Source organism: Rousettus aegyptiacus, unplaced genomic scaffold, assembly GCF_014176215.1.
Source record: "Rousettus aegyptiacus isolate mRouAeg1 unplaced genomic scaffold, mRouAeg1.p scaffold_m13_p_1, whole genome shotgun sequence".
NCBI classification, from domain to species: Eukaryota; Metazoa; Chordata; class Mammalia; order Chiroptera; family Pteropodidae; genus Rousettus; species Rousettus aegyptiacus.
In genome coordinates, this window is record NW_023416284.1 from 106106930 (window position 1) to 106119019 (window position 12090).

Consider the following 12090-nt stretch of genomic DNA (forward strand, 5'->3'; position numbering starts at 1 on the left):
TGTAAGTATAGATCCTAGAGATGCACAGATAACTTATATACTTGACCCCTGTTCTGGAGGAGCATAAAATCTGGTGAGAGAAGCATACAGGCAAATAATTAAAATGCAGTATGACCTGCCTGGACTCTAAGACCAATTTCATGTGCTGTGTGTCCATGTTCTTGTCACTTTACTTTTCTGAACCTAAATTTTCTTAACTATTAAATGTGATTAAGTATGCTAATGTGTGTCCGACATATGGTAGCCAATAAATGCCCAATTATTTTCCTTCCTACTCTATTCCATGTAAGTTAGGCTCAAACTAAACAAGCAGATGTCTATCCCAGTTTGGAGGCAGTGTGGCTGGCATTGCGTGTACCATTGTAAAGAAGGACATGGTGTTAGACTCTGTTCACGAGACTCCCTGAGAGATTTTATCTACCATTTATTGACTGAATAGCATGTGTCAGGAGTTTTATGCACATTACCTTTGTCCTTATGAGAAGCCCAACAAGAAGATAGTACCCACATTTTCACAGGGGACAAACTGAGAGGTGGAGAGTTTAAGCATAGGTGTTAAAGGGATGGGCTGTGGAGGCAGACCGCTTGTCTAGGACCCACAGCTGTGCACTTACTTGCTATGAGACTGACCTTGGTAAGTTTACTATATTAATCTTAATATATATATATGTGTGTGTGTGTGTATATATTTATATATATTATATTATATTATATTATATATAATATTTATATATTATTTATTTATATTATATTTATATATATAAAACGTTTCATAAATTTATGTGCCATCCTTGCACAGGGGCCATGCTAGTCTTCTCTGTATCATTCCAATTTTAGTATATGTGCTGTCAAAGCGAGTACTTAATCTTACTTTCTTCACTTGTAAAATGGGAATAATAATAGTTTCTTCTTTCATACAAAATTATTTTTCCGTATATTTGTTGAATTGTTATTGTTGAACACAGACACTCCTCTAGAAACTACCAGACAGACAAGACCTCTGTTCTCCTGAGCTTTCATTTTGTGAAGACAATTAGTAGATATAAAGACATTTAAAAGAATTTTAGAGAGGATCAAATGATATGAAGGGAAAAAAAAGAAAAGTAAGTAGCAAGAGGAAATCTTTTCTGAAGAAGTGACGAAGGTAATATTTGATATGATAAGCCAGCAATTCAACAATCCCTGGAAAGCATTTTTAGGTCTGAGTTGAGGATTGATAAAATAACATACGCAAAGCGCTTATTATTATTACATTGATTAAATACCAGAGCAGAGTTGCGAATTAAGTCCTGGCCTTCATGGCTTCCAAGCCAGTGTTTTCTCCTTCACTGTGGAGTGGCGCCATCAGCCTCCAGTTACCAGCTTGCGGCATTTATGCTTCTCCCCTTCTGACTGATTCTGAAGTAGAGATAAGGACCTTGGGCAAAATACAGGGCAGAGGGAAGTGGGAGGCAAGCCCTGCTGCAGGTTCCATTGCAGGACAACTTTTCTACCCTGTCTACTTTCTTTTTCTCAGTGCATCTTCTTTCTCTGTCAGAATCAACAGCTACCTGTTCAGGAGGAAAGCAAAGCAAGAGGGCTAGGAACCAAAACCTTGACACGAATGTGTCTGGTCATTTTTTCCAATAATATGTTTTATGCTGCATTTCATAAAAACTTGAAGAGAGATGACATTAAATATTATAGAATGACAGAGCCTTACATAAAGTTACTCTTAAAAATGTCTGGTGATGTTGATAATGATGATGATGATAATGTGTTTACTATGGCATCTAGGTGGAGAAAGGTTTTTATTTTTGACAAGGTGTGGCCCTGAGCTTCTCTTAACACATGGGATGCATATAGGTGATCCGTAAATGTTTGGCTGCCTCCAAAACTCAACCTGGTCCACAGGTGAGTGAGTAGTTTGACTTTCACTTCCACTGGTCCACCTAATTTTTTTTCTCTTGAAGAAGAGGCAATAAACTCCGGCTTTTATTGTGAATGTTGAACATCTCTCTGATTGGAGAGATCTTCAAATCTCACCTAATTGACTGAGATTGAAACCTAAACTGTTGCATTCTTTTCAAAGACTGAAGGTTTGTCAAAAGAATTTTCCAGCCATAGTGTTTACATTTATTGCAAGTAATTTTTATTTAATCTTTTAAAGAAGTAAACCAGTCTTGTAATATAGTGATTTAGTTTTACGGGTAATTAAAAGGGAAGAGCCTCTTTCTGCCCAAATGATCTATGTAAACCAATAAAAGTCACTTTGGGGCCTAGATAATTATCTGGATAATTATCTCAACCCTTTTAGCTCTGTTGTTCTGGGCCCATAGTAGACACTCAGTGGAAACTTGTTGATTGATTTGCTTTTGACTATGAAGACATGGCCTAATACTTTCTTTCTTTATACCTGAAAGGAAATGTAATATTTTTAAAATTGAGGAATATTTGACAATTAAAATTTTATATATTTAAGGTATATAATTTGATGATTTGATATACATATACATTGTGAAATAATTACCACAATCAGACTGATTACTATATCCATCATTGCAGGTACTTAGCATTTGTGCATGTATGTGTATGTGTATGTGTACATTTGTGTGCACATGCACACGCACTGGGTGAGAACACTTAAGGTCTAACCGTCTCAGGAAATTTCAAGTATACAAACAAGTATCATTAACTATAGTCCCTTTGTTGTATATTATATCTCTAGAACTTAATTGGTTTGCATAACTGAAACTTGGTACCTGTCGACCAACATCTTTCCATTTTCTCCACCCCCTCCCCTCTAGTAACCACTATTCTACATTCTGCTTCTATGAGTTTGACTATTTTAGAATCCACAGGTGAGATCATGTAGTATTTGTTTTTCTGCATCTGGCTTATTTCACTTAGCATTATGCCCTCCGGGTTCATCCAGTTGTTACAAATATCAGGGTTTATTTTTCTTTTAAGGCTGAATACTATTCCACTGTATGTGACATGTATGTATGTATATGTGTGTGTGTGTATACACTGACCCAACATATCTAAGCACTCAAAAATGTATATTTACTGTTATTTATGTTAGAATCATAAAACATTATAGAGAGTAAAAATTGTTCTGGTCAATAAAATAAGTGAAATAAGGTAGCATTTACCCTGCCCAATATAATGTGAAAGACACCATACTTGCTTTGGTAACAATTTGTGTTGTCCTATATGCCAATGGATCAAAAGTTCTCTCATATTATTACAAATCCACATGTAATATTATTACTAATCTCTAGTTGGTACATTTAAGTTTTGACATTTCTTCCCCATTGAAAAATATAGAGAGCAGTAAGTTTCATCTTTCTTCTTATATGTGAGAGTCATTAATATGGAAGTTCATGAGGGTTCACAACTCTGGTTTTTAAGGATGTAAAGAAGAGGTGATATCTCTTTTGAATTAAATTAGAAGTGTAAGGAGATGTGCTCTCTCTCTCTCCATATTTCTAATGGCACATAAAGTGACTCCTTTGGAATGATCACTTTCATACATTAGATTTCAACTCACTTCTGAGATGGTAGCAATTGGTGCAAAGTTACAATTAATTAAAAATAACCTTAATAAAAATAATTATATATTATTTTTAATGTAAGTTTTAAGGCATCGTTTACATACAATAGAGTGCACAGATTTGTATGTGCTCAACTTTATGAGTATTGACAATTGATATACATTTTCATTAGTCTAGAAAGTTCCTTGTGCCTTTTTCCAACCAATTCTTTACTCTTCAAGAGCCACCATATTTTAATTTATATTACCACAAATAATTTTGTCTATTCCTGGACTTCATGTAAATGGAATCCTACAGTCCTAATACCTTACTTCTGAACTTATAAAACACTTTTACTTTCATTACTTCATCTGATCCTTACATAGCCACAGACTGAGGTAAATGTACCAAGATATGAAATTTTAGAGATGGGAACACTGAAGTTCAGAGAGTTTTTATGACTTGTTTAAAATCACACAGGAGAAGGCTTCAGAGGAAGAATTGATATTCCAATGCTAGGCGTTCTGATTCTGGGTTCAGGACTTCTGTTGAATTCTAGTGGATCCTAGAAAGATATTTGGACTCATTATCATCATAACAACAACAGTAATAATAAAAATATATTTCTGGGTCTGAATGACAACTTTGCCATTCATTATGTACATGATTTTAAGTAAGTTATTTGATTCATTTCAGACTAATTTACTTCATCCATAAAGTAAAGGTAATAACATCCTCATTCCTGGGCCTGACACTGTTTGTGCTATAAAACTTATATTTCTTCATGGTTTCTCTTGGAGACCCTGTAAAGTCTCCAATACCAGGCAGAGTCAGATACTAACCATTGGGCTATTATGAACTTTGTTTAAGTCTTTCTTTTCCATCTATTTATTTTTTTGTTAAATTTATCAGAATAACATTGGCTAATAGCAGTATGTAAATTACAAATATACAGTATTATTATATGACACCTGTATATTCTATTGTGTGCTCACCACCCAAAGCCTGATCTCTTGCTATCACCATGTATTTGATTACCTTTACCTTCTTTGTCCTTCCTCTACCTCTTTTCCCCTCTGTTAAACACTATTCTACCGTTAGTGTCTATGAATTTGTTACTAGTGTGTTTGTTTATTTGTTGCTTTTCGTTTTATGTTCCATATATGAGTGAAATCATATGATTCTTGTTCTTTCCCATCTGACTTCACTCAGCATAATACTCTTAAGATCCATCCATGTTGTTGCAAATGTAAGTCTTTCTGATCACGTTTTGTTTCTTTTTTTCTTTCCTGAAAAATAATGAGCTCCTTGAAAACGAATTCCAGTTTTTGCTCACTGCCATTTCTCAAGTGCTTAGCCCACTGTCTGGCCCAGGAGTGACATGTACTCACTGAACCTGTAACAAGTAGCCAGACGTAAGCACAGGCGAACCTCCTTTGGAAATAGGATTGGCCTTCATTTTTTGTCACTATTCCAATTTTCCTGAGTGGGTCTTACCAGATGAAAACTGTTGTCTGTGGCCCATTTGAGTAAGACTGCACCCATCGGAAAAATTCTCGGGCTCAATATCTAATAAAAGGGTATGAAAAATATGATAAGATTATTTTCGTGGCCATGTTAAAAATGTGAAACTACCCACAAATCTCCAAGTCATAGAATTATGATGCAAATCAATTAAGGGTGTAGAAGGAGCAGTTATCTATTGGAGTTGGGTGCAAATAGGGGCTAGAGAAGGGCCACTCTGCCTAGTGCTACACTTCCTCAGCTTGAAACCTAGGAAGCAATTCCCTAGTGGTGCCTTTTGCCAGTTACCTATTGTTACTGCAGTGCTGTGGTGGTATTAAGGAAACAATAATGTCTGCTAATGCTGTCAACACCTTGGCAATATCTGCCTTTCTTCAATTACTTTTGTTTACAAATTACTCCTAATTTTGTTCTTAAAAGCTAGTTAAGAACAAATGCTGCTAGGATTGATGGGAAGCTAACTGCATGATTAAGTAATTACGTTTTTAAAGCTTGCCTTACACTAGGACTAATGATATGTCACCCAGTAGCAGAAACCCCAGATAATGAATGAGAAATGTTTATATGTACTTAGTTGCTTTTAAATCTCCCTTCACGCTAGAGCTGGTGCTATGCATGGGTACTGGGACGAAGAAAAGGAGTGACAGCTTGGCCTCCGCAGCCTTTGTGCAGAACCTCAAACTCCCACCAAGGGCTCTTTTCTGCACTAGTCGACACTTTATTTTTTCGTAGGGCTGATTGTTCAATTGGTTCACTGATGGCAATGCTACATCGTTTTGTTGAATAAAGAGCTGAATGAATTTCACTAGTAGGTGATTGTCCTTTCACTGCAGGGACCAGATTTAGAGCTGATCTTTTGGGCCTATAGAATAGAATCGGAGTTGAGCCTGAAGGGGCTCTGCCACCCCTCCTCTAACTGCAGACTTTCACAGCGTGTGTGTTAGTGAGGTTGGTGTTGGGGGCACAAGGGATGAGAGGACGGGGACAGGAGGTCCCTCCACGTTTACACCTGGGGATTCTTAGGTCATTGTTAGGCATTCACACCCTCTACACTTAACACAAGTATCAACTCTCTTCTTAGGAGTTATGATCCTGGATGTAAACTCAGAACTCATTTTGCAATGGAGTGATGTTTCCTCAACTATAACTTAGGTTTTTCAGGAGCCCAGCAGTTTCTTCCTTTCTTTCTATTTTGAAGTTTATTGGGGGTAACATTGGTTAATACAATTATATATAATTTTCAGGTGTACATTATAAATTGTCATCTATATATTCTATTGTGTGATTACCACCCAGAGTCCAGTTTCCTTCAGCTACCAAATATTTGATTTTCTTTACCCACTTCACCCTCCCCTAACCTCCCTATATTTGACCCCGTTCAGTAGTTTCTTTATATAATTTTATGTATAAACATATGCATATGCATTAGTATATAATTTATATTTATGTACTATTTAGCATATTTATATATAATTATCTATAACATATATATGTAAAAAGCATGGCATGATAACTATTCAATATGTTGCTATAAATATATGTATAAATTTGTTACTATAATGCAGGCCTATATCTCACACATAAACACATAGGCCTATAATAGCTATCCATGTACACTATAGACACACATGTATGTGTTGCATATCTATACACATATTCTCAAATATATGTAATTCAATAATAATGTTCCAAATGTATGAGTTAATGGGTGTGCTCTAGTGTGATAAGTTATAATATATTGGCTTACACTGAATGGTGAGAGAAAATCAGTTTGAGTTTAAATCTAGGCTCACATTGGCCAGTTATATGTCTTTCTTAACATCTTTCTCAAACTTCTTTACTATAAAGTGTGGATTATAAAATTCTGGCCTTGAGGGGTAGCTGCGAGGAGTAATGAGGCTATATATGGAACTCATCTAACTGTGATGCACATAGTAGGTATTCAATGAATGTTAATTTCATTTTCTAAGCATTACAGTTTCTTTTAATCAAACACTTACTAATAGTGATTCCTGAGAGAAGTAACAGACTATGCAATTTCCTCTACTTGCGAAATTCAAACTAGTTATCTCTTACTGCCGTGTAATAATGACTGTAATAAATTGAGGAGATTTCTGTTTAAATAAGTGGACGATTTTGGCTGACTCTGGAAATGTAAATGGACCCTAATTAATGAATGCCTTAATCATTTTTCCTGTTTCTTCTTTATAGACACATTATTTCCTGCCTAAGGGTGAATACATTCAGCGCACATACGTTCAGATATGAATACACATATGCATACACATTTTCAAGGTACCAGCTTTAATGAAGAAGAACAAAGAATATTCATTAATTAGGGCCACAAAAACCTCTTCAAGGACTTCCACTTGCATCATAATTAAGTCTGTCTTCCCTAGTCTTGCATTCAAGGCCTTCTGACTCTGACTTCAACTGTGTTTCACAAAACAGTCCATTTTCTCTGAGAAGATAGCACACTCTCTCTTCTGAATTTCCAGAGGACTAATTTCCCGTACTGATCATTTGACATCTTATGGCTCTATTTAAAAGTGTTTTTCGATCTCACTTCTCAGAGCAAGGAAACTAGCTATTGGATTTAGCTGATGAAAAATTTTCTTATTACTTAAAAATAGACATAATTAATTTTCAGTATAAAATATTACCAGCTTATGATAGAAAAATTTAAGTATATAGCACAGTATAAAAAATTAAAATGATCTATGATTCCATCACAGAGAAATAAACCTTGATAGCACCATAAGAGATATTAATTAAGTTCCATCCAACATTTTTTCATATTTGAAAAGCAGCATAGATTAGGCTCAGGCTATTTATAAACATACTCCATATATATTTTTTAAAATTAAAGATCGTATTTTATATATATTTTTATATATAGTATTCTGCATTATCAATATTTTCTGGATGCTTTCATAATTTTGTGAAATATTATTTGAAAACATTTCAATAACTATATATAATAATCTTATAGGAAAGAGCACCATAGTTAATTTATCCCATCTATCTATTTATTTTTGGTTAAGTTATCGTACTTTTATTTCTTCAACCAATAATGATGAACTAAATTGCTTTATACCCAAATCTTTGTCTTCAACTCTGATTCTACCCTCAGAATAGATTTTCTCTAAGTTGAATCTAAGATTTTAAGCATCTTGACACATTTAACCAAATTGTTTTTAAAATACTCTACCCATTTATATCACCTCTAACCACACTGAGTATCCCTCTTGCTGTCACCTCAAACATTTAGAGAATCTATTTTTTAAAAACATTTTTGGCAGCATAACTCATTATCAATTTCATCCCTCTGTTTACTATTAATGTAGAATAATTTCAAATTGCGAACTTTTCCAGTCAGGAAGAGAAATCTAAGATTAACCTAAATTTATTTCTTTAAACTTAGCTTTCTTTTCATTTGTCAATTATACCTCAATAAATCTATAATAAATAAATAGTTAATAAAGAAAGTTTATTAACTTTCTTTCCTCCTTGTCTGATACTCGAATTTTTTGTTTTCTGTCCAGAAAAGTTGGTTTTCCTAAAATATGTCTATTTTCTTGAATAAGCTCAGTGTCTTTACTGTGCAGATTCTAACTCTAGGGAGGTTGATTATTTTTCAAGGATATTTTTAAAGTAGTCTGTGGTCTCCTTTTGCTAGCTGTCTTAAAGTGCTCTCATTATCCTTCCTGCCTCTGTCCCATCTCCCTCTGGATGCCCATTTCAAGATGCTGGATATGAGTGGTCATGACCTTTACCTCCTTGCCACTGCAGATTTGACATCACAGTCTCTCAAAGAGGGATCACAACAGAGCCCTGATGGGGTTGAAAACAGAAGATTCAAGGAAAGAGCAGACACCTCTGAGCACCTTGATCAGTGGGATCAACCACAGGCTAAGTTACCTATGCTACAGCCCAATTCTCTGATATAAGAGAATTTGGGGGGTAGGGGGAAGTATGCGGGAAGTGATTGTGGGCTTCTTTAATCTTTTACCATTTCTTACATGCTTAGCTGAGTTACTTTGTTTTATAGGCTTTTGGTATGAGTTGGCGACCAAGATTTTTCAGTTCATCCTACTCATGCAATGGCTGAGGATAATTTCACAGAATTGTATAAAAATATTTGTAACATTATCTGTTTTTCTGTTTTCATGGGTGGATGAAAATGAATCAGGTACGTATTTCTAATTGCCATCATGTCCTGGGTGCATTTTAAGAAAATAACTTTTATATTTGGAAAAAAATTTTGTATCTAGAGAATACGTTTCAATGGCAATCATATATCTTAATCCAAATTGTTAGTCCCCACAACCAAGAAATGAAATGGCCATTCTTCCTAGTATAAATATCCTATTTTAACTATTTATTTTTTTAAAATTAAAAAATACAAATTGGAAATTATAGTTTATTGATGTTTAAAGTATTGATAAAAAATAATTTTTGAGTTATAATTTTGCTTCCAATTCCTGTCACTCACATTAACACCTAATTTTCCTTTCACATCCCAGTAGCAGCCACTATTGTGCAAGTTACTTAAGGCAGAAAGTTACTTAAAGAGTCAGTCATAGAGATGCAATATGAAATCCCTTAACCCAGGGGCCCCCTACCCCCAGGCTACAGACCAGTACTGGTCAGTGGCCTGTTAAGAACAGGCCCACACAGCAGAAGGTGAACGGTGGACAAGTGAGTGAAGCTTCATCTGTATCTGCAGCCGCTCCCCAGTGCTAGCATCACTGCCTCAGCTCCACCTCAGATCATCAGGCATTAGATTCTCATAGAAGCACCAATTCCTAGTGCCAGAAAGGTTGGGGATTGCTGCCTTACCTCACCATGCCCCAGGGTGTACACATAATCTCTCCTAGCCTGTGAGGCCGCAAAGAAAGAAGATATAAAGATTAGTTTTCATCTCTACTTCACTATGTTCAGAGCTACTCAAAGATAATCAATTACCTATATTGTGGAATTCCATGGGGCACCTCAAACAATGAAAAATCTCTGTCTCTCTGTCTCTGTCTCTCTGTCTCTGTCTCTGTCTCTCTCTCTCTTTATTTATAACATCTACCATTTTATTACTCTATCTACCATCTATCATGTCTATCTAATCTATTTATCTTTATTTCTAACTCATTTTCCCATGTCTGCATTATTTTCAGTCTACATTAGAGATAATTTTTGAAATGTAGGTTACCCTAGGAAAAGATATAGACTGACAAGATTCTAGTAAGAAAATAACATCTCCTGGATCCTTTTGGAGAGACACGGTTTGACAGATGTGTGGGCTTAATTCCAAATGAGAGGCCAGGGCAGTGGAAGAGAATAGGATCAGCTCACTTTGGTCTTTGTCATAATCTTGATCCACCCCACTCTCACCCTTCCCCACACCTGTGTTAAAATATGTAAATGCCAAAAAGAAAAAATGTGGACACACCTACTTCAACTAAATGAAAATTGAAAAGTGCCTGCCTTTTCTAACATCTATGGTTCTGCATCGCCTCCGCGTAAAAAGGGCAGAACTTTTGTATTATTGAATTTACAGCTCTAATGCACCTTTTCTTCTCTGATTGTCAAAGTTCAAATTGGGCTACGATCAAGGTCACACTTGTTTGTTTGGAGTTCACAATCAACATTATGAACCCCAAACAAACTTCTAGCTAAAATAAAGAGCATTAGAGATGAATCCCTGAAACAAATGTCCCCAGAAGCAAGTGACTTGTTGGATGAGTCAAGCTAATGCTTTTAGCTTTGATGAGCTTCAGATGCCAACATTGTAAAAATAAAATAATGAGGTAGTAAAATAAGAAAGTGTTTGAGCTCCTTGGGCAATATAGATTCATAGTGTTATTATGATGAAAATTATACCCATTTCCAGGGTATTTATTCTTCATTTTTAGTCCTCTAATGCAATAGTTCTCAACCACTGCAGCACTTGGGGGGCTTTAAGGTATATCAATGCCAGGATCCCACTCTAGGCCAATTAAGTCAAAACCTCCTCCAGACCAGGCCATGAACACTCAGATTATTCTAATGTGATGCCACAGTCATAGATCATTGTTTCTCAATGGCACAAAATGCCAGTTTGTTTTGTCAATCAGATTAAATTGGGGTGGGGATGGTTGGGAGGAAGTGGTCTTCCCAACACATGACTCCCAGCTAGTTTGGCAATTAGCACCAAGAACATCTTTAAACTGAAATCAAGTAAAGTTAGTATAAATCATATGTTATTTCTCTGGCCATTATAAGTGACATATCTGTGCCTGGTGTTTCAATCTCAAACATGTCACTGCTTTCATGTCATCACTCCATTCCATGTTGCAGAGATCACTCCTGTCAGTTCCCATTCATCTGGAAGGGTCAGGCCTATTTACAACCCGAGGCCCTGCCTGTGCTTCTGACAAGTTCTGTCATATAACGGCTGTCACCAGACCCAGCACACATCGGCTTCAGTCCACTGCCACTTTAGACCATGGTCAGTTGATTGTTAGAATTTCAACTTATCAACCATACCATCCAACACTAAAACTGAAAATAAATGGCAAATCACTTAAGGGAATGAGATGCTGTTGGACTTTTGGCCAAGTCACCCAGGGGTGATTGATAAGCCTTTCTTGGCTCTGCCAAATTTCTCCAAGGCATAAAGCATGCAAACAGGTAGTCTTACAGAAATGTTCAGAAAATCACTTGACTGTTTACTTTCCAGGTAGGTAGTAACACTAGACCTTGGGAAGGAGTCCAAGGGTTGGTAGAGAAGCCATGCCCAGAGGCATGTACACTGGCATCCTTTTCTCAATCTTATTCTCCCTCCATTGGGAGGAGTGGAAGATGTATAAGAAGGTAAGCAATGACTGTGCATTATTTTTCTACTTACTCATCTAAGTTTTAGCAATGTCGATGGGAGAGAATGTAAAATGGAAATTAAGAATACCTACAGATTATAAGGGTACCATTTAATGTTCTAAATTGTTTGGAAATGATCTTACATACATGAAATTACTTGAAAGAGATTGGAATCCACTTTAAGAAAGCAACATGTCAC

The 12090-nt window shown here is 35.9% G+C and overlaps 1 non-coding gene across 1 annotated transcript; it reads right to left on the reverse strand.

Moving 5' to 3' along the window:
* Positions 1 to 754: 754 nt before the first annotated feature.
* LOC118606394 lies at positions 755 to 861 on the reverse strand. Its single transcript, XR_004952344.1, has one exon. It is a non-coding gene; the product is annotated as a U6 spliceosomal RNA (small nuclear RNA).
* Between the last annotated feature and the right edge of the window lie 11229 nt (positions 862 to 12090).